This window comes from Vicugna pacos, chromosome 35 (assembly GCF_048564905.1).
Source record: "Vicugna pacos chromosome 35, VicPac4, whole genome shotgun sequence".
NCBI classification, from domain to species: domain Eukaryota; kingdom Metazoa; phylum Chordata; class Mammalia; order Artiodactyla; family Camelidae; genus Vicugna; species Vicugna pacos.
Window position 1 is genome coordinate 8,581,022 of NC_133021.1, and position 18,984 is coordinate 8,600,005.

Here is an 18,984-nt window from a genome sequence, read left to right on the forward strand (position 1 = left end):
ATTCTCAAAATAATTACACTGAATGAAAGAAGTCAGACAACATAGAGTAGATACTGCATGAATCCATTCATATAAGGATCTTGAAAATGCAAACCAATATGTTGTGATAGAAAGCAGATCAATGGTTCCCAGGGGAAGAGACGGGGAGGGAGGGAGGGACAACAAAAGTCAGGAGAGAAGCTTTGTGGGCGATGGGTATGTTCACTGTCTTGAGTGTGGTCATGGTTCCTTGGGGATATACTTACGTCAAAACGTATTAAGCTGTACACTTTAAACGTGTGAAAATTATTTTGCCAAGTATACCTCAAAGCTGTTTTAAGAAAAAAGGCACTTTAGTCCTGATCCACCTCAGCGCCTGATTGGAGTGACATGATCAATCCCTCACACTGTCTGCCTAACGGGAAGGTAGAAAAGCTCTCACGGAAGATAACATGGATTTTTCATTTGCAATGTCTGCCATGTAATAAAGAATTTCTAGACATGCAACATGTCCAGACTATATGACAGATAACATGAGAATAAGGAGCATTAGACAAAGGATGCAAACCCCAGGTGATGTAGGCATCAGAGTTACCAATAAAGGCTATAAAATACTTTTAATATATTCAAGAAAATAAGGAAATGATGGGAGAATAGATAACAGGGTAGAGACTTTCACCAGAGAAATATACTGGAATGTATTTTTAGGAAAAATCAAACTGATACTCTAGAACTGAAGCTTTCAGCTCTGGAAACAGGTAAACAGAGCTAATTAGGATCCCTTTTAAGTAAAACTTTCAGTAATTCTGGGTAAAATATAACAACAAATTAACACAGAGCTAACTATGGAGAGAGAAGTTCCCTGATGACAATACAAAGAGGACACTTAAAGCCCAGAGTGGTCATCTTGTGAGCTGATGCCACCGCACCCTGGAGGGAAGGGGTTTTCATCTGCACATAAATAGGGATACAATGTCCATGTAGGAAAAAGGGTCCATACCAGATGTAGAAGACTCTTCCTCTATATCTATATAGTCAGAGACAGAGATGTAAAGTGGCAGCAGAGGTCACAGTGACACAGGGCCCTGGGCCAAGGAGTGTGAGCACCTCTGCAAGCTGGGAAAGGTAGGATGACGAATCCCTCCCAAGAGCCTCGGTGTGGAACTTAGCCTTGGCCACTCGTTGGTTTTAGCCCACTGACATTGACTTTGCACTACTGCACCCTAGAACAGTGAGAAGATGAATGTGTATTGCTTTAAGCCACTGAGTCTGTGGTCCTTTGTTACAACAGCAATAGGAAAGGAACTCAGGAACCAATATGAACTTGAACCACAGGCTGCCTGCTGTGCTGGCAGGAAGTCCTTTGTCTCTGATCCTGGGGGAGTGTCCTGTCCTCTGGCAGCATCCACAAACTACCTCATGCTAACTTGGCAGTTTGCAGAGGGTTAAATCTTATCCCTGCACAGTTCTTGATATTTAGTTAATAAAAATGATGGTGTCATCATGGGTATTTTTCCATCTTTTAAATACCCTTCAGTCTTCTAATAAAGCTACTTCTAATTAAGAGACCGTGTAAATAGTTTTCAATCTTCATAATAAATAACTGTGGTTTTATCTGGTTACTTAAATTATGAATAATAATGTTCACATTTGTAAAAGTTATTAAAATCAACATTGTTTAATGAAAATATCATTTCTTTTCGCATGAACATGTATTAACTACAAGAAATGTTCCATGCTTTCTTCTACGATTTACTGTTAGAGCCTTAAAGAATAATATTTTCCTCAAAAGATATTACAGCAAAGGGATTTCTTTTGGTTGAACTGTTCCGGCATCAAATCTGGCGCATGTCTCAGGCCACTGGTAACATAGAGATGATAGAAATTAGGAGGCATTATAAACACAGAATCATTTTTAAAGGAATTAAAAAAACTGGATGTGTGTAAACAAAGAATCAGAGAATATTCTGGTGAAATAAATGTATTTTTCAGCTTAAGCAAGACATGGGGTGAATAAATCTGAAATGAAAAAACCACCCAGAGATTAGCAGCGAGTCATGCATGCAGTGTGAATGATCAAAACCAAGTTGTTTCCAAACCAGTGTGCAGGCTTGATGCCTTCATGAATCAAATCTGTGTGGCACCAGGCCACCTCGAATACATGTTGATGAGGTATTTATAAGCCCTTCACCATCCCAAATCAAAGCCCACGCACGAGCCACAAGACCATCACCTACACATTTGGAAAACACACAACATGGTGAATAGCACTTTTCTTGTTCAGTAGCCGGTGGCAGCGAACTGTCAGCAGACAGAGATACAGGGACACAGAGGCACCTCCCCTCACTCAGCTGATAAACTTCCGTGCATCCCTGGGGACAGGATTGTCATAAAATGCACCATGGATTGATCCTCCTCCTAGGAAAGGAACCGTAGTGCTGTCATTAGGTTTGAGCAGGGGTGGGTGGAGGATCTCAGAAGAGTTGTTTCAGCACACCAATAGAATTCTTGGCCACCGTGACCACGAAAGACAAGTCCCCTGCCATCCCGGTAGGCACTTGGGCTCCTGACAAAAGCTGGGCTCAGTAAAGGGTTGAGTAGAAGGCACAGACCTGAGGGATGCCCCAGCAATAGGCAGGAGGTAGGGCCTGGTTTATACTGCTCTGGGTGTATCCCAGACTCATCCGAATACGAAATCAGAAATTTGCAAAACAGCAGAGCTGGGGTGGATCATCTACTCCAGACTCCTCACCTTACAGTTAAAAGGGTGGCAACCCTGACAGGCAAAGCAACGTGCTAAAGGCAGAGCGTGGAAGTCGCAGTGCCAGATGAAACGCAGCGTGCAACCCCCGTTCAAGGCCGCTGACTCTGACGAAGGGGCCAAGGTTTCCAATGAGGAGAATAAGACAGTGTAAATACTTTGTTCCCCCTAAAACCCCAAATGTTTTTTAAAGGCACAAAAACTCACCTTAACTAGATCTCTTCTGAGGGGGCTCTCTTCTGCTTCTTCGTCTTTCTGTCTCCATTTTCCTCTCTCAGACACAAACACATTCAGTTTTGTGAAAGGGGACTTCCTTCCATACAAAGACAGACTTCACATCTTCAGAAAGATACCTGAGATAGCACGTTTCTCAATTCAAGTCTTTGTGTGAGTTCTGGGCAACTGGCTTATTTTCTAGAACAATCGGTAGTTACAAAATCAGGAAATCATCTTCCACAAAGGCAGAGTTCTGGTCCGTGTTGATAAAGTTGGGGATGTCACATTTCATGAGTCTGTTCGGCTCCTCCTCTGGCCACCTGCTGCATCTGATGGCTTCCTGGAGCCGAATAACACTGTAAAGGGCTATGGTAAGGATACCAGCTTTGGCCTTGTCCAAGTGGTCCACTTCATTGATGTAGCAGTGAAAGAGGGACCTAGATTCGTCATTGCACTGCCAGAGAACACCTTGGGCAGCAGCGGTCTTCCAAAGTCTGACACAAAGCTGTTGAGTCTAAATCTCTTCTCGGGAGACTCTGCATTGCTACAAAGAAAACCAAAATAAAATATCGTTCACAGTGTAGCTCGGTGACATGAAGAATCATAGTTTTTGCCATCTACTGAGAGTAAATCCCTGCACAGAGCATGCTGACATGCACTGGAATTGAAAGACATCACTTCTGAACACATACAATTAAACCCAAGGCAAAAGTCTAAAGTGAGGGCCCATGGACCATCCTAAAAAGACATCGTTCCCTGAGAATCCTCAATATTGGTGCCTCGCACACCAGTGTTTCTCCGTGGGACACTCAGATCTCTTCATCAGGATTCATTAAAGTGCTTCTTAAAATGCAGAATTCTGGGGTGCACACCCTCAGAGTCTCCAGAGGTAGCGACTGGTAGTCTGTATTTTCATAGCCACCAGGATAACTAAACAGGCTCAGGTTTAGCACCGCAGTCTACATCGGGTCACCTGAGCATCGACAATTCTGTCTCACGGGATGGTGGGTGCCATGTGTGTCAGGGTGCTGTCCTACCCATGTGTCTCCCCTGATTCTCAGAACTGACAGTGCTGCCCCATTGGGCACGAAATACCACCGTTTCACAATGCATACGCAGGGCGCCCGACTGAAAAACAATCAGTGATAGGAGAGGGGACAAAACTCAGCTTCCTGTTACCTTGTTTCACTTACTGTGGGACGAGTGATCAATTCAAGGGTAATAAATCAGTGAATGAGTGAATAACATGACTCGCGTTAGTCCCACGAGTGCCTGGAAGAGCAAGCCTGGGCACATTGAGAACCATAACAGCCCATCTACTTAAATGTCATCCTCCACAGATCTATGTAAAGGTTACTTCCACCCAGGCAGTGACTCCAGAAGGGCAAGAATCATGTATGAACACACTCTCAAATCCAGAACAGAACCTGACAACAATTAGGCTCTGGAGTCTGTGTTTAGCGAGTGTGGAATCTCAGTGATTCCAGCTCTTACACCTTGCCTTCCCATCCCACCACACACGATATGGCCCTTATGTCCAGTTCTCCCGGGGCTGGGGCCACGGAACCCATTTATAGGACTGGAAGAATCTGATCATTTAAACCATCCCCCAGATTATCATCAAGAGTCACCTGCATTTCAGGGATCAGTAATCCCAGAAGCTTTGCAGTTCAGGCAGCTGAGGGATTTTTATATCAGCTCTGTCTTCTACTGTGACTGCCTGGGTGACATCAGACAAGGAATTCTGAAAAGCCTGAACTTTTCCTTTCAGGAATAATCTAATTAAAAAATCTCGTTGACCACTCAACAAATGTGATGTGAAGATCAATGATTTACACAGGAGTACAACATTCACTAGGTCGTGGATTTAGAATCAGAGGAAAATCATTTTAGAAAGATTGACAGAATGTAGCTTTAATGCGAATTTAAGTATTCGTACCTTTCAGTAAATCATCTTCCCCTACTTATCACTTCACCCAAGTATAAAAGATGTCTGAGAACAGGGATGAGTGTGCCAGCAATCTGAGACCCAATAACCTAAAATGTCACCTAGGAAAAAGAGGGGAGTAACACATTTTTAAAAAGCATGGTGAGGATGGCGGGGCCATCACCAACCCCAGACTAAGAAGCTCTGAGTAATAGCTTTCCTGCCTGCCTGGGGCATCAGCTGATGTGAAAATCCACCCAGAAACCTCACTGTCCAGCAGCTCTTCCATAACACAGGCTACACTTTCTCAGAATTAAGAATTGCGTCCAGTAACCACTTCGCTGAAGAATAAAGACAAAGGAGAACAAGAGAGTTCTGCCCCTCCCAAGGGAGAGCCCAGACCTCGGGCTGCATGCACTGCGCCCACCTCCCTGGAGAAGAATAAACTGGAGAAGGGCGTTCTGCGGAACTGGGGCAGCAAAGGTTGAGATGGGAACAAATTGACCAGCTGGCCAGGGACAGCCCCCTCCGTCGCTGCCTTGGCGGCTGCCTCAGCCCTCTCAGCCCATCCTGCCCACCTCCGGTGGCTAAGCTGTCAGAGAAATTGCTTTGCGACCTGGAGCAACAGAGGCTGCCCTCAGGCCAATCTGCGGAAAAGATGGGAGCTAAATCCCCAGCTCCCGAGCGGCAGGCTCCATACCCCCGCCAACACCCCGACGCCCCCGCACCCTACCGCAACCCCGGGGAAATATGACGCGAAGAAGTGTGACCTGGAAACGAGGGGCAGCAGAGGCCGCCCCCACGTCAGGCCTGCAGAGAGATTGGAGCTTATCCTCCAGCTCTCCAGGGGCAGCCCCTGTCCTCTCCACCTCCTGATCTCACCGCGCCCACCTTCCAGGAGCAATCAGACCAGGTGTGGGGTGTCAGGCGAATCTTGCGCCAGAGAGGACGTCCCCAGGCCAGGTCAGGGGAGAGGAGAAGTGGCCCCATTAGGCGGGGCAGCCGGCCGTCGCAACTGCCTCTGCCCCTCGACCACATCGGGCCCGTCTCCCAGGAGCAAGCTGACCTGGAGACGGGCATCCGGCTTCTTGGGCAGCAGAGGACGCCCCCAGGATTGGTCGCGGGGAAGAGGAGAGCAAATTGACAGGCTCCGCGCTGCAGGTCTTCTACCCCCGCCATCGCCACCCCCGCACTTTAAAGGCACCGCCCAGGGCGCCCCTCCCCCAGCAGGCTGAGTGGGACAGGTGCGTCTGGTGACCTGGGGCAGGAGAGGCCACTCCCACACCAGGCCATCGGGGAGACGGGAGCCAATCCACCAGCTCCCCAAGGCAGCCCCTACCCCCGCAGCAGCCACCACTCTTGCCCATGGCCTCACAGTGGCCTTCTCTAGGGAGCAGGCTGACCTGGAGATGGACGTCCGACGAACTTGGGACAACAGGGACTGCCCCCAGGGCAAACCATGGGGGGAAGTGGGAGCAAATGGACAAGTTCCATGGGAAAACCTGCCGCTGCTGCCACCACCCCCAAAGTACCAAGTCCAACTCCCGGGGTCAGGCCGACTAGGATACACGCGTCTCATAACACAGGGCAACAGCGACCGCCCCCAGGACAAGACGCGGGGAAGATGGGAGCAAATGGGCCGCTCCCCCACTGCAGGCCCCCGACCACCGCCACCCCTGCACCCTGACTACCCTGCCTCCCGCCCCCAGCAGGCAAAGTGGGACAGGGGTGTCCCGGGACCTGGAGCAGCAGAGGCCGCCTTCAGGCCACGCGGTGCAGACATGGAGCTAATCCACAATCTCCTCCGGGGCAGCCTCCCTATGCCTGCAGCCACCACCTTACCAGCCCCATGACCGCACCGCACCCATCTCCCAGGAGCAAGCTCACCTGGAGTCGGACCTCAGGCAAATCTCCGGCGGCAGACGTCGCCCCCAAGCCAGGCCGTGGGGGAGAGAAGAAATGGAGCAACTCCCTGGAACACATCCCCTGCCCCTGCCGCCTCCGCCGCCGCCTCCCAGGAGCAAGTTCATCTGGAGACCCGCGTCCCGCCTCTAGGGCAGCAGAAGCCGCCCCTGGCTCCGCCTCCGGGGAGAGCGGAGCGAATTGATCGGCTCCCCCGCGGCAGCCTCCCTCCCCCCGTGGGTCCCGCACCTTAACGGTCCCGCCCCCACTCCGCACTCAGCAAGCTGAGTGGGACAGGAGTGTCCGGCGACCTGGGGAAGAAGAGGCCGCTCCCAGGCCCAGCAGCCGGGACAAGGCAGCTATTCCACCCGTTCACCAGGGGTAGACCCGCTCCGCCCCTCTGCCGCTGCCACCGCCCTCTGACCTAACCGCCCCACCTACCAGGAGCAAGCTTACCTGGAGTGCGACATCTGGCGAATCTCCGGCGGCCAAGCCCCACCCCAGGCCAGGCTGCAGGGAAGAGAAGAAATAGATCGGCTTGCCCGGGCAGCCTCCCAACCGCCACCGCCGCCGCCGCCGCCCAAAAGCATTGCAATAGCCTACCGGGGTCAGGCTGACTGCAAGGATGTGCACTTGCCTTCTTATCCTGGCCAGGTCCCTGAGCACCTCCCTGCATCCCTACACTCCCTGCGCCTCTGCACCCCTGCTACTCTCTGCAATTCTGCATCCCTCCACCCCCACATCCCCTGAAATGCCTGCGCCCTCCACAGCCCCTGCACCCCTGTCACCAGTTACACTTTTGCACTGCTTACACTCCTGCACCCCTGCATGTTCCACACACCACCTCTTGGGCCTTTGGCAGAGTCTCTGCTGTTAGACCAATGCACAGTGACTCACTCTTTGCCAGTATATGATGCATCAGTGGACGTCAGGGGTTGCCTGCAGGAAGGTACATGTTCCCGGTCACTAGCCTGGGCCACTAGGGTGATCTCTGTGAGGTCACCCAGGACGGGTTCAGAGATGCTGTTCTCTGGGAAGAGAGGAGTTGAAACCGGTCTTGAGGGCAGAGCTGTGCTCACCAGGCTTCCACGCTTCATGTTTTACACAGGGCTTCGGAGAAGTGAAATGGATCCGGCCAAGTAATACCGGCCTGCTGTGAGCCCACCTCAGTCCTGGGATCTGAGTCAGACCGACTGGCTCCCTCAATCAGGGCCCAGTTTGGGCACCTGAATGGTCCCTTTGAGGCATCCCAACAGTTCTCAGGATGAAGTCTGGCTGCTTCCACCCCATGGCCCTCCCTCCTACTGTGCTGGCCTCAGGAAGGTTCCTTATATGGGGAAGAAGGCAGCCCACACCCTACCCCACCCCTCACCTTTCTCTAACCCAGGCTGGTGCTCTCTCTGCCCCTCAGAGTCTGGGAAGCCATCCCTCTTCAGTTATGTCCCTTCTGAGATGGACTTGCTTCCACTCAATTCTAGGCGAGGATGCACCATGGAATGCACTGGGTAAGAGAACCAAAATAAATAATTTCTTCTGTGAGGTTGTCTGTTTATCTACTGGGGCTGGGCTGTGTGTAGTTTGCTACAGCTATTGGTGTGAGAGGCTAAAACAGCCTGTGTGTCCTTGTTTTCATCTCCCCGCTGTCTTTGGGTTTTCCCTAGACACTCCTGAGACATTTACTTCTGTTAGTATTATTCCTGTTATTACACACGGGCCCTACTGACATGGAGGTAAGGTGTTGGGGGAGCGGGACAGAGCAGGGCATCTGCAGTCCTGTGATTAGTTCTCATTGAGCCTGTGCCCTGAGCTGTGACCTCCACAAGTGTGTCTCTTTCCCCCCACCCCAATTTGGGTGACACAGAAGGGATTTCCCTTCTCCCAGCTTGGTTAGGCTCTGGTAAAATAATTTCTCATTAAAAACACAAACAAAAAACAACTTCCCCCAATGAAACAGAATGTTCTGGGTGTATTTCAATACAGTTATTTTCTCCTCTCCAGGCAGGAAGCATGAGGAGTTATCCTCTGACCTTCATTCTGAGAACAGGACACGGTCCTGGATGTAAAATACATGAAAAAGAGCATGGGGCCCCTCTGACTGGCCCCCTGGAGTTGTCACACTCTGATTTCCCCACACTGAGCCTCCTGCTGGCCTCAGGGACCTGTTAAATCTGCCTGCCCCCGGGGTTCTTACAAAAGCAGGTTCTGCCTTGGGAGCTGTGACTCTCCAAGCCTGCCCGCTGTTCCCTTTGCAACCTCTCTGGGTTGGAAGCAGCTTTCCCCCTCAGTCTTCTGGGATCTAAGAAGAGCAGTGGGTTTGCAGCTCCCTCAGATTTGGTGTTATTTTCAGGACAGGAGGAAGAACTTCTGAGCTCCACACGAGCTGGACCAGAGGCTGGAATCCTCCCTTCCTCTGCCACCGTGCAATCAGTGGCTGTGGTTCTAGCCGAGTTTCTGAAGATGTGGACTTAAACACACATATCCCAGCCCTCACAGGAGCACACAGTCCCATAAATCCCCCTAGTTTCCACTGGTAACTATGGAGCCGATGGGGACACGGGTTTCGGGACCACAGAGGCCTGACTGCACGACTTGCTCCGTGGCCTATTTACGTGGTTGCTCCGGGCCTTGTCTGAAGTGGCTTGTTTACCACACCTGGTACGTGGGAAACACAAAATAAGTACTAGAACCTTCACTTTTTCTCCCTCCAGGGCCTTCAAACGTAGAAAGTAATAAGTGAACTCAGACAGCCTAGTCACCACAATGAGGTCCGTCCAGCCTGGCTCTCCTGAGTGATGGGCACTGACTTGCACCTTAACTCGGAACAGTAGGGGAACTGCCTTCCTGTAACTGGGCCTCTCCCCACACCAGGCACGCCCGCAGCTCAGACGGGGCCAGCTCCCCAACTGAGGTGTGTGCTGGTGGCTTCAGTGTGACCTGGCCCTGCCGGGACATGAACCTGCAGTGAGTGAGGTGGAGGGTCGGGTGGAGGGGGGTCCCTTCTGGGGTGGCAGGGGGCCCGGTAGCACCCCTCCCAGCCTGGTGCCTGGGGCTCCCTAACCCCTTCTACAGCTCCTGGGTTGGCTCCGGTCCTGGCCACTCCACACACCCTCCCAGTATCTTTTCATTATGTCCCTTTTCTGCTTTTATCAGCGAGAAGTGGCTTCTGTTGCTTGTTCAGTGAAACAGTACATCGGGAAACCAGACTACTTCTAACATCAGTAAAATACCAACCTCGGTCAGCTCGCCGGGCAGACCGTGCAGCACAAAGGCCTGAACAGGGCTGTGTGAACGGCTTACGTGAAGGGTCCTCAGCATCTGTCTTCAGAGATACAGAAGCTGATGGTTCAGGTAAAACCTCAGGGTGGGATTGAGGAATCCAAAGCTGGTTGGTTTCAAAGGCTAATTGGTCAGACCAGACCCCTGAGCTGTGGTCAGAAGCCTGGCTCACCGTCACGCAGACTCAGCGCCCTAAGTGCCGGGTGGGGCCGGTGCTGTTCCCTTTGCAGGCTCTCATTGGGGATTCAGTGTAGCCCCTTAAATACAGCAGAAATTCCAGCCCCATTAGCCCCCACCCTGAGTGTTCCATGACACAAATCCCGGGAGTGTTTAATTTTCATCTTTGTTTAGGAGGATGAAGGTGGTTCAAGAGAAGACATAAATTCACACTTAGTGACACAAGGTCACAGCCAGTACTTCCTCCACGGAGAGCTATGTGCTCCCACAGTGGTGGCTGGGGGCTGGGCAGAGACCCTCTGCTGGTCCCAGAAGGACTCGCTCCTCTGGCCACAACTCATGGGTTGGACAGCAGATCCAGAGGGTGACAGAGCATCTTTCCTGGGAATTTGGAACTGACACATAGAAATCAAGTTCACTCATCTGGAGTTTGGCGGAGGGGAGGGGCGGTGGTTGGAAATCAAATGAAACCAGAGCATGAGAGAAACTTAGAAGTGAAAGAGCGAGAGACAGAGAGACTGAGCTTGTGAGAGCAAATAGTCAGAAAGAAGGCAAACAATCAGGGGACAGAGGAATTCCAGCTCCTGACTGTCTAGTCTGTCCCAGCCCATCAATGACCCCGCGAGATGTTTAATAACATTCCAGTTTTGCAGATTAGGAAACAGGCTGAAAGAGGTGGGGGCTGGGTTTGGGTGCACAGTTAATTCAATTGCCACTGGACCCCACACTTCCCATTGCCTGAAGGCACCCTAATCCTCACTGGGACCCCTGTGGTCCCCTGACAGCCCAGCACCCTGATCAAAGGGACCCTGCGGGAGTGGGAACCCCTCTTGAGTGTGGAGAGTTCCCTGCCCCGAGATGCCATGCATCAGCAAGCTCCCGCTCACCCCAGGTTAACATCAGCCCAGCTGTACAGTCTCCCAACCCGCTTCCCTCCCTGCCAGGCACCCCCATCCTTACCACCGAGTGTACTGCAGGAATTCAGGCACAGGGATGCCCAAATCAACACGAGCCCACCGGCTATAGAAACAGCAGACTCCCAGCCCCACCTGGGTTGCGAGGGGACAGAAGGTGTCCTCAACTTTCATGTGTCTAAGACAATCTTCTTCAGCTGGAGGTTCTAGAGAAAAATAAAAGGTCCAAAACATAGTTCGGTGAGGAATTCCTCCAAGGACCTGACTCCAGTGTCTACAACCATGTGTACCTACCCCCGGAATTGGGGTGAAGGTGGATTATTGTTCAGCACAACCCCTGGTGGCCCAGCTCCTTGGCTTGGCTGCCCAGAGGGGGCTGGGGGAATGGGTAAGGCCAGGGCACTCAGGAAAAGCACAGAGGACCTGACCTCTCCCTTCTGCACTCGTAAACCCTTCCCCAAATCTCAAGGCATTGGACAGAGATCCGCCACAATAATGAGATGCTCCCATCTCTTCACTCACTCCTGTCGGTTCACTTACATGCTGAGCATCCACTGGGTCCCAGGACAAGACACATAGAATGGCTGATGGGACAGGCTTGGTCCTTCCCCCTGGAACCTGTTCAATCTGATCAAAGAATGATCACTCATAAAGAGTTTCTCAAAATTATACAGAGACCAAAGACCAACTGCAGAGTGAACCAAATTTAAAAATATATATGAAGATCCCCCAGTCTCCCCGCCTAAGGTTAACAGCATAAAGCAAAAAATTCTTGCCTTTAATCACCAGGGAAGTTGTCACCCCCTCTCAGGTGGAAAGGAGAGTTATTCTTTGAGCACGTCACAGAAGTGCTCCATCGGATTGGACCAGGGCATCTACATTCATTCAGCAAATATGTATAAGCTCCTACTACATACGGGAATCTCCTAACTAGACCGTTCCCAAGGCTCTCGGGCTTTATCAGTCAACAAAATAGACATGACTCCCCAACACTGGGGTCTCAGAATTTTAGCAGAGGAAACAGGCAGCATGTTGGGGTAGCAAGAGTTTGGATAAATTTTTAAAAAAGAGTGATATGAGCAAACTCGGGTGATGGCGGTGGGGTGGGAGGCAGGCAGGAGAGAATAAGGCAATCCTGGCAGATCTCACGGAGTAATGAACTTGAAGCAGAATAGATCCGGAGGAAGAAGGAAGAGCCGGAGCCAGAGGCCCCCAGAGTGAGGGGGAGAGTGTGGGCAGAGAGGCAGAGCACGCCGGGTCCTGAGGCCTTTGTGACGACTTTGGCTCCTAATGACATGGTGACCCGTTTAGTGAGTTTTGAGGGGAGGGGTGATGTAGTCCAACTTATGCTTTTGTGTTTGTGTTTTTTGGGGGGAAGTAATTTATTTATTTTAATGAATGTGCTGGTGATTGAACCCAGGATCTCAAGCATGCTAAGCATGCGCCCTACCACTGAGCAACACCCACCACCCCCAATGTATGTTTTTACAGGCTCCCTCTGACTCTGTGTGGATGAGAGATTGTAGGAAAGCAAAGATGGAAACAGAAGGCTATTGGTATCCAGGAAAGGCTGAAGGTGGCTCTTAGGAGGGCGGGGAGCAGAGAGTAGGTATTTAATTAAGACAGAATATCCAGAAATTTCTAACAAGCTGGATTTGCTGTCTGTGAGTGTAAAAGAAAGAGAGAGAAAGGACATGGTTCCAACATCTGGGCCTGGACAATGGGAGGGATGTCCTCTCCGGATGGGAAAGGGGATGGGAAAAGGTGGGGCTGAGCAGGTGGAAAGGGGCTGGTATCAGCTCAGTTCTTCAATGTCATGGTTAAGGGGTGTGTTACATATTGCCACAGAAGTGCCTAATAGGTAGAGGAATCTGTTTTCTTTTTCTTTTTAACATTTAAAAAATATAATTAAACATATTAATTGTATTATGTGAATGATTTGGGAATTTTGTTTCATGCCAAGTTATATGTTATATATAGCCAAATGGAGCATATATCAAAAAGGGGAGAAATGAGGGCTTTCACATAAACTGACTGTCCGTAACGTAGGTAAAATTTCAATAAAACCAGTCTTCAGGGCAAAAACCTCATCTCGGTGTTACATAAAAATAAATGAAAAACGACTATGTTGATGTACCATTATTTCATGTTACATAATAGCCCCAAACTAACAGTGTTTAACTATGAGGCTTGTAGAAATACTATTCGCTTTATTCACATAAATACAGAAGTGCAGAAGTGTTCTAAGGTAGAATTAGCATCTTAGTGGAAATAATACATATTTGAGCATTTTACATGATATATATGTACTGATTCAAAATTTGGAAAAGTAATTTCATAGTAGAACATATGTATGAATGTGAAAGCAAGATGAATGAAAGGAAAAGAATGTGATGTGAGTCTCAGGGATAAAGGCTCAGATGGAAAGGGGAAATCAGGGAATTTTGGGGAAATCGAGAAATTGATGGCATGCCAATTTCCAAGGCTGGGTTGCTTCCACCAAAGGAATAGCAGAGAGAGAGAGGAGAGGCCCAGGAACCCACCCTGGGGAACACCCACAGTATATGTTTGGAAAAAACAGGAGACATTGGCAAAGGACCAGCCAGCAGGCCAAAAGCAGAAACAGACAGAGAGATGGGCTGGAGGTTGAGTGAAGCAGGAACACGGGGTGGGAGGGATGGAAGAGCTGGGTCAAATGCTGCCGAGGGGCCAAGCATGATGAGGAGTCAAAATTGACCACTATATTTAGCAACATGGGGTCACTGATGGCCTTGACAGGGCAGTTTCCATAGAGCGAGGGATCAGGCGAAAAGCCAGAATGGGTGTAAAAGGGGATGGCTCAAGAGAAGATGCAGACAGTGAGTTTAAACAACTCCTTAAAGATTTGCTGCAAAGACACAGGGTGGCAATTGGTGGGGGTGAATTAGGGTCAAGGAGTGCTGTTGGTTTAAGAGGATGGACGTTTATATACTGATGGTGCCAACTAGCAGGAGAACAAAATAGATGAGGCAGTGAAAGAGAGGATGGTTTTGGGAGTGACAACCCAGAGAAGATGGGAGGGATGGGGCCTCGGGGACTTTTGGAGGGACTGGCTTTCGATGCCACTTTTAATAAGCGGTGGGGCACCGAGAGTGAGGTCACAGGCATCAGAAGGCGAGCGGATGTGCTGGGAGTTGCTTGTGAAATTTCTCTTCTGTTGGCTTGTTTGCTTGTTCAAAGTAGAAAACTAACCTTACCAGCTGAGGAACAAGGAGGAAGAAAGAGTTACTGGAGCCATGAGCAGAAGATAAGAAAGAGCCTTCCAGGGAGAATGGGACAGTAAAAAGGGCAGGGGGAGGCGGGGGAGTGCGCTCCCAGAAAGTTACATTTTCTCTTTGACGTCCCCAAATGTGTGATGTGTTATTACCCTTCCTGCTGTCTACAAAATAAAAATTAATTATGGTTCAGAGGAAATGCTATTTCATTCTAAGAGGCTGCCTGTTTCTCAGGAATGGTCATCTTAAACTGCAAATATTACAAACAATGTTGAAAAGATGAACCTGTGTACCTAAAATCCCCTATTTTCTATTAATCTGTTTACTACTTAGTTCCCCTATCAATAACACATAACAAATACTGCCATGATGGAGGTACATCGATGCTTAAAAGGGAATGAGATCTGTATCCTTTTGCTAAATTCCATGGCTTCCTTAATATGCAGTTCCACTTGGAATTTAGGAATGTCTGGTATAAGAAGTGAGAAACAGTTTGAGAAAATCCCGACTCAGAATTATACATCACAACCACATCTCACAAGTATATACAGCCGTAAAAAAGTTTAAAAGCAAAACTCCGTAACTACTCTTAAAGACCTTTGCAAACCTGGGCCTGCCAAGATGTTTCCAAACTGGAAAGGAACTCCAATCTCTTGCCTGGTACCGGACCAGAGGCTGGCCAGCCTTTTCTGTAAAAGCGAGAGAGTAAATATTTTCAGTTTTGCAGATCATTTTGTTGTAACCATGCAGGTAGGCAATAAGAAAGCTAAGAGCACTGGGAGATAGGAAACAAACGGGCATGCCCACACTCTCCCTTCCACTCAGGGCAGCTTCTCTGTGGTGGGGAGCTTTGCCACAATCACTTGCTTCTTTTTTCCATTGGTTTCTTTGTTTCCACCTTACTGCTCGAGCTCAGAACTTCAGGTGGGCCTGGTCCTTCAGCATCCATGCAGAGAAGGCTGAGCGGGGTTGGGAACCCCACCTGATGGAGAAGAGAGATTACTGGGAGGGACATTGTGGAGGCCACCATGACACGAGACAATCACACCTTCCGGGGTGAAAGGGAATGAAGACAAGGGAAGGACACAGTAGTGGGACCCCTAGGTCGCCTGCCAGGCTTGTTCTCCCTCCACGGCAACCATGGGGGCCTGGGGGGTGTTGGGCTTCAGCTACGGTGATTAGGATGAAGGGACTCAATATAAAGGACCCTCCAACTCCTCACTAGGTTCCAAACGCAGCCCCTCTAATTCCACCCTCTGAGTTTCTGGAACTCTGCTGGAAGAATACATGAGCAGGCCAGAACCAGAGCCAAAGCCAAACATGACAGGGGCTCGTGGGGCTGTAACCCCATGCTCAGTGGTCGGGGACTCCTTGCAAATCTGCAGAAATCCCTGTTCCACCTCATTCCTGGGAGAAACCCCAGATCTCCTCCTGCTCTGTCTGTTCTTCTCTTGAGGCTATTGTCCTGGAGGGATGCTGAGTCCTTGAACCTGGTCCTCCAAACGTACATAAGCAGCCTGTTCAATAAAACAAATTATGCACTTTTTCACATTTGCCAGTTTTTTGATTCCAGAAAGGCTGTGGGACTCATTCTCACAGTCTCCTGTGCCCCCACCACATGGTGGCCCTCTGCTCATGTAAACACGATTTCCCACAACTGCACCCTGCCTCCCAGCTTGTCAGAGGGGAGTGTCCCACAAAGACACAGGTGTTTGTGAGGATCCTGTCCCCCAGCAGAAAGCCTGCTCCTGGAGCCACGGACAGGGATCTGGCCTCCTAAGCCGCTCAGCTCTAATTCAAAGCCTAAAGTGGAGGCCCCGAACATTGCTGAATGACTTTCTGAATCACCTGGACTGGAGGGGACTGATTTTCTTTCCAGGAATGGAGGTAGCGCAGCCTCCATTTTCAGGGCTGACCTTGACGATGGATCTAGTTCCCCCGACTGCACCGCAGGAAGGAGTGGCCCTTCCATCCCACAGGTTGGAGACCCAACCCAAGGGAGTACTGAAGCAGTGCATTGCTGCCAGGTCCAGCATCCCTGCAGAGTGGCCTCTGCCCTTGAATGACCCCCTTCCCAGGGCCTTTCTTGCCCGGACACCACCACACCCCAGGCTGTGCCAGAGCTCTGGGGCTCTGCGTGTCCAGGGCACACAGGTGGCACCTGAGCCAGGTGTCCCCTGGGCCTCAAGGGAGAGAGGTCTGCTTCTGCATCAGGGGAAGGTGACCCCACAAGGCTGGCAGGACACTCTCAATATGGACCTCCAGGAGCCCTGGGAGCAGTTTCCCTGCAGGTGTTAAGAGCCATCATCAGGAGGGCAGGGCCCTCTTTGTGCAGACCATCCAGCAGTGCTGGGCCCACGTGCTGACCTCAGAAATCTACATGCCCCCAGGATACCCCAGGCAACCTCACAACTTCGTCACTTGGTGACCTGGGTACCACGAGCTCCTTGGCCATCCCATGAGGGTGGTCCTTGCAGGCATGGTCTCCAGGTTCCCCCGTTGAGAAATCCCCCTGGGTTTCTGTGGTCACAGAGCAGACACCAGAAGATTCTAGTCCTGCAGTGACCCCCACAGCAGTCAGCTCCCCTGTGCATGTCCAGGGACAAATGACAGCAATTTATTGCCAGGTACCGTGATGAACAAGGGGGTGGGATTCCATACTAAGTTCAGGATCCTGGTAACTCACTCTGCACCCCAAAAAGCTTCCATGAGAAATGTGTGTATTGGGATGTCTGTGCCCCTAGAAGAGCTGTTCCTGAGGGTTCCTGGGACCCTCCAGCCCCTCTCAAGGTTCTCAGATCCTGGGTCTAAATTTCTATCTGCCTCTTTTGGTGTACGGCCACCTGTGTCTCGTGGTCATGGGTCACTTTATTGCATGACTTGGCATGTTCTTAGTGCTCGTCCTCCACCCCTGCACTAGACTCCCAAGATGTTCCCACTGACCCTTGGCTCCCTGGGTGGCTCAGGGGGCCCTAAGTCTGCACCCTTCACTCTCCTCCTCTACCCCCACCTCTGGGGCCACCCCTAGGTGGACTTGGAGGTGTTTGTAAATGAGTCTTACACAAGGACATGTCTGGACAAAGCAGGACCCCACCCCCGGAAAACTCACCTGCTCCCTTCACAGAAGAGGACCCCACAGCCCCACATTGCCTCCCAGGGGTCTACTCAGGACACAGTCCCCCAGTTCTGGGCAAGGTGTCTCCCTGGAATCCTTGCTTCCAGGAAGAGTCTCTCTGTCCTTCTTCAGAGTTTAGAGGTGTTCCCATGTCCCTGACCACCAAGATGCCCAGCACAGTCCCTTCAGTGACCTGGAGAGACAAGTAACTTATGTGGCCACAGGTCTCACAGGACACACCTGCTGGGACCCCAGGCTAAAGGGCTGTCCTTCTGCCTTCTCAGGTGTGGCTCCCGTGGTAACTTTTTGCAGGGGGCCCAAATGGGGAGTGTGGCCCATAGCAGTTCATGGGGCTCTCTGGGCAGGGAAGACTTGGGCCAGGTGGCCTTGCCTGGTTTCCCTGCTGGGCCACTCTGAAAACCCCCGCTCCTCTGGCTGTGGCTGGAGGCCCCTCAAACCTCAGGGCGGGGCTCTTTCTCTCAGCCTCCACTGACTCCAAAGCCACGCTGGTGCTGGCGAGTGGAAACAGCTTTCTTGCCTTCTTTTGGCCAAGTTGCCACAGGTGGATGCTGCGGGGAGCTGGAGAGAGAGGTAGCACTTGCTCAGATGTGAGTGGTTAAGCAATTTGACACCCTGTCAACTAGCCTTAAACATTGGAATGAGGTCTTTCCCGGTAAAGCTGGAAGTTACTTTCAGTAACTTGTCTAAAGATTTCTTTTTTTTTTCCACTTAAAGACTCATAAAACCTCTCCCAGGTCATTCCTGGTATGGACCATTATCCAGGGATCAATCAGGAAATGCAGGAGGAGAGGGGTGGGGGTGGGGGAGAGGGGAGGTTAGATCAGAGCCCACGGAGAGGAGATGCCCCTCCCAGGAGCCTCACACTGGGCAGTGGCTTCTGGCATCCAGCTCTCCTGTTCTCAGGCCCATTCCATCTGCGGGGTTTTCCAAAAACATAATGGTGGAAGGGCCATGGAGGACACCTAGAACTTCCAGAATAGACAGGGGGAGCAGAGTTACCATGCTGGCCCTGGGTTTGGAGACAGACCTGCAGTGGAGACCACAGGCTTCTGAGAAGCCAGTTTCGAAATAAAGGCAGTATGCACTGGAATACCCGGCTCGAGAGAGTGCTTCATCATAGACATGTAATTTACATAGTTCTCACCACTAAATTCTGTGTTCCCAACACGCTACATGAATGACGGCTTCAACACACATTCATCTCTGAGATGTGAAAAAGTGTAGAGCCGCTCTTTCATCCTGCATAATGGGCATGGCTACACTTAAGAACACTTACCAAGATTTCTCAGCAAGAGCCAATTTCGAAATAAAGGCAGTTTGTGCAGGAAAACCCTGTTGGAGTGAGGGCTTCCCCATACACATGTAAGTTATAGAGTTCCCCTCACCATGAAACGCTGTTCCCAACATGCTACATGCATGAAGGCTTCGACACACATTCAGTT

General features: G+C 50.5%; 3 long non-coding RNA genes across 3 annotated transcripts; all 3 read right to left on the reverse strand.

The window, feature by feature from the left end:
* Window positions 1–3,230: 3,230 nt before the first annotated feature.
* Window positions 3,231–6,949, reverse strand: LOC140691509 (uncharacterized). Its single transcript, XR_012067213.1, has 3 exons — window positions 6,771–6,949; window positions 4,896–5,005; window positions 3,231–3,500 (listed from the first exon to the last, which is right to left on the reverse strand). It is a non-coding gene; the product is annotated as an uncharacterized lncRNA (long non-coding RNA).
* A 296-nt stretch (window positions 6,950–7,245) lies between these two features.
* On the reverse strand, window positions 7,246–11,258 carry LOC140691501 (uncharacterized). The gene is made up of 5 exons (XR_012067203.1): window positions 11,199–11,258; window positions 10,017–10,104; window positions 8,158–8,286; window positions 7,683–7,815; window positions 7,246–7,295 (listed from the first exon to the last, which is right to left on the reverse strand). It is a non-coding gene; the product is annotated as an uncharacterized lncRNA (long non-coding RNA).
* Window positions 11,259–11,271: 13 nt separating this feature from the next.
* On the reverse strand, window positions 11,272–17,837 carry LOC140691500 (uncharacterized). The gene is made up of 6 exons (XR_012067202.1): window positions 17,762–17,837; window positions 15,807–15,923; window positions 15,214–15,388; window positions 15,014–15,095; window positions 11,693–11,779; window positions 11,272–11,358 (listed from the first exon to the last, which is right to left on the reverse strand). It is a non-coding gene; the product is annotated as an uncharacterized lncRNA (long non-coding RNA).
* Between the last annotated feature and the right edge of the window lie 1,147 nt (window positions 17,838–18,984).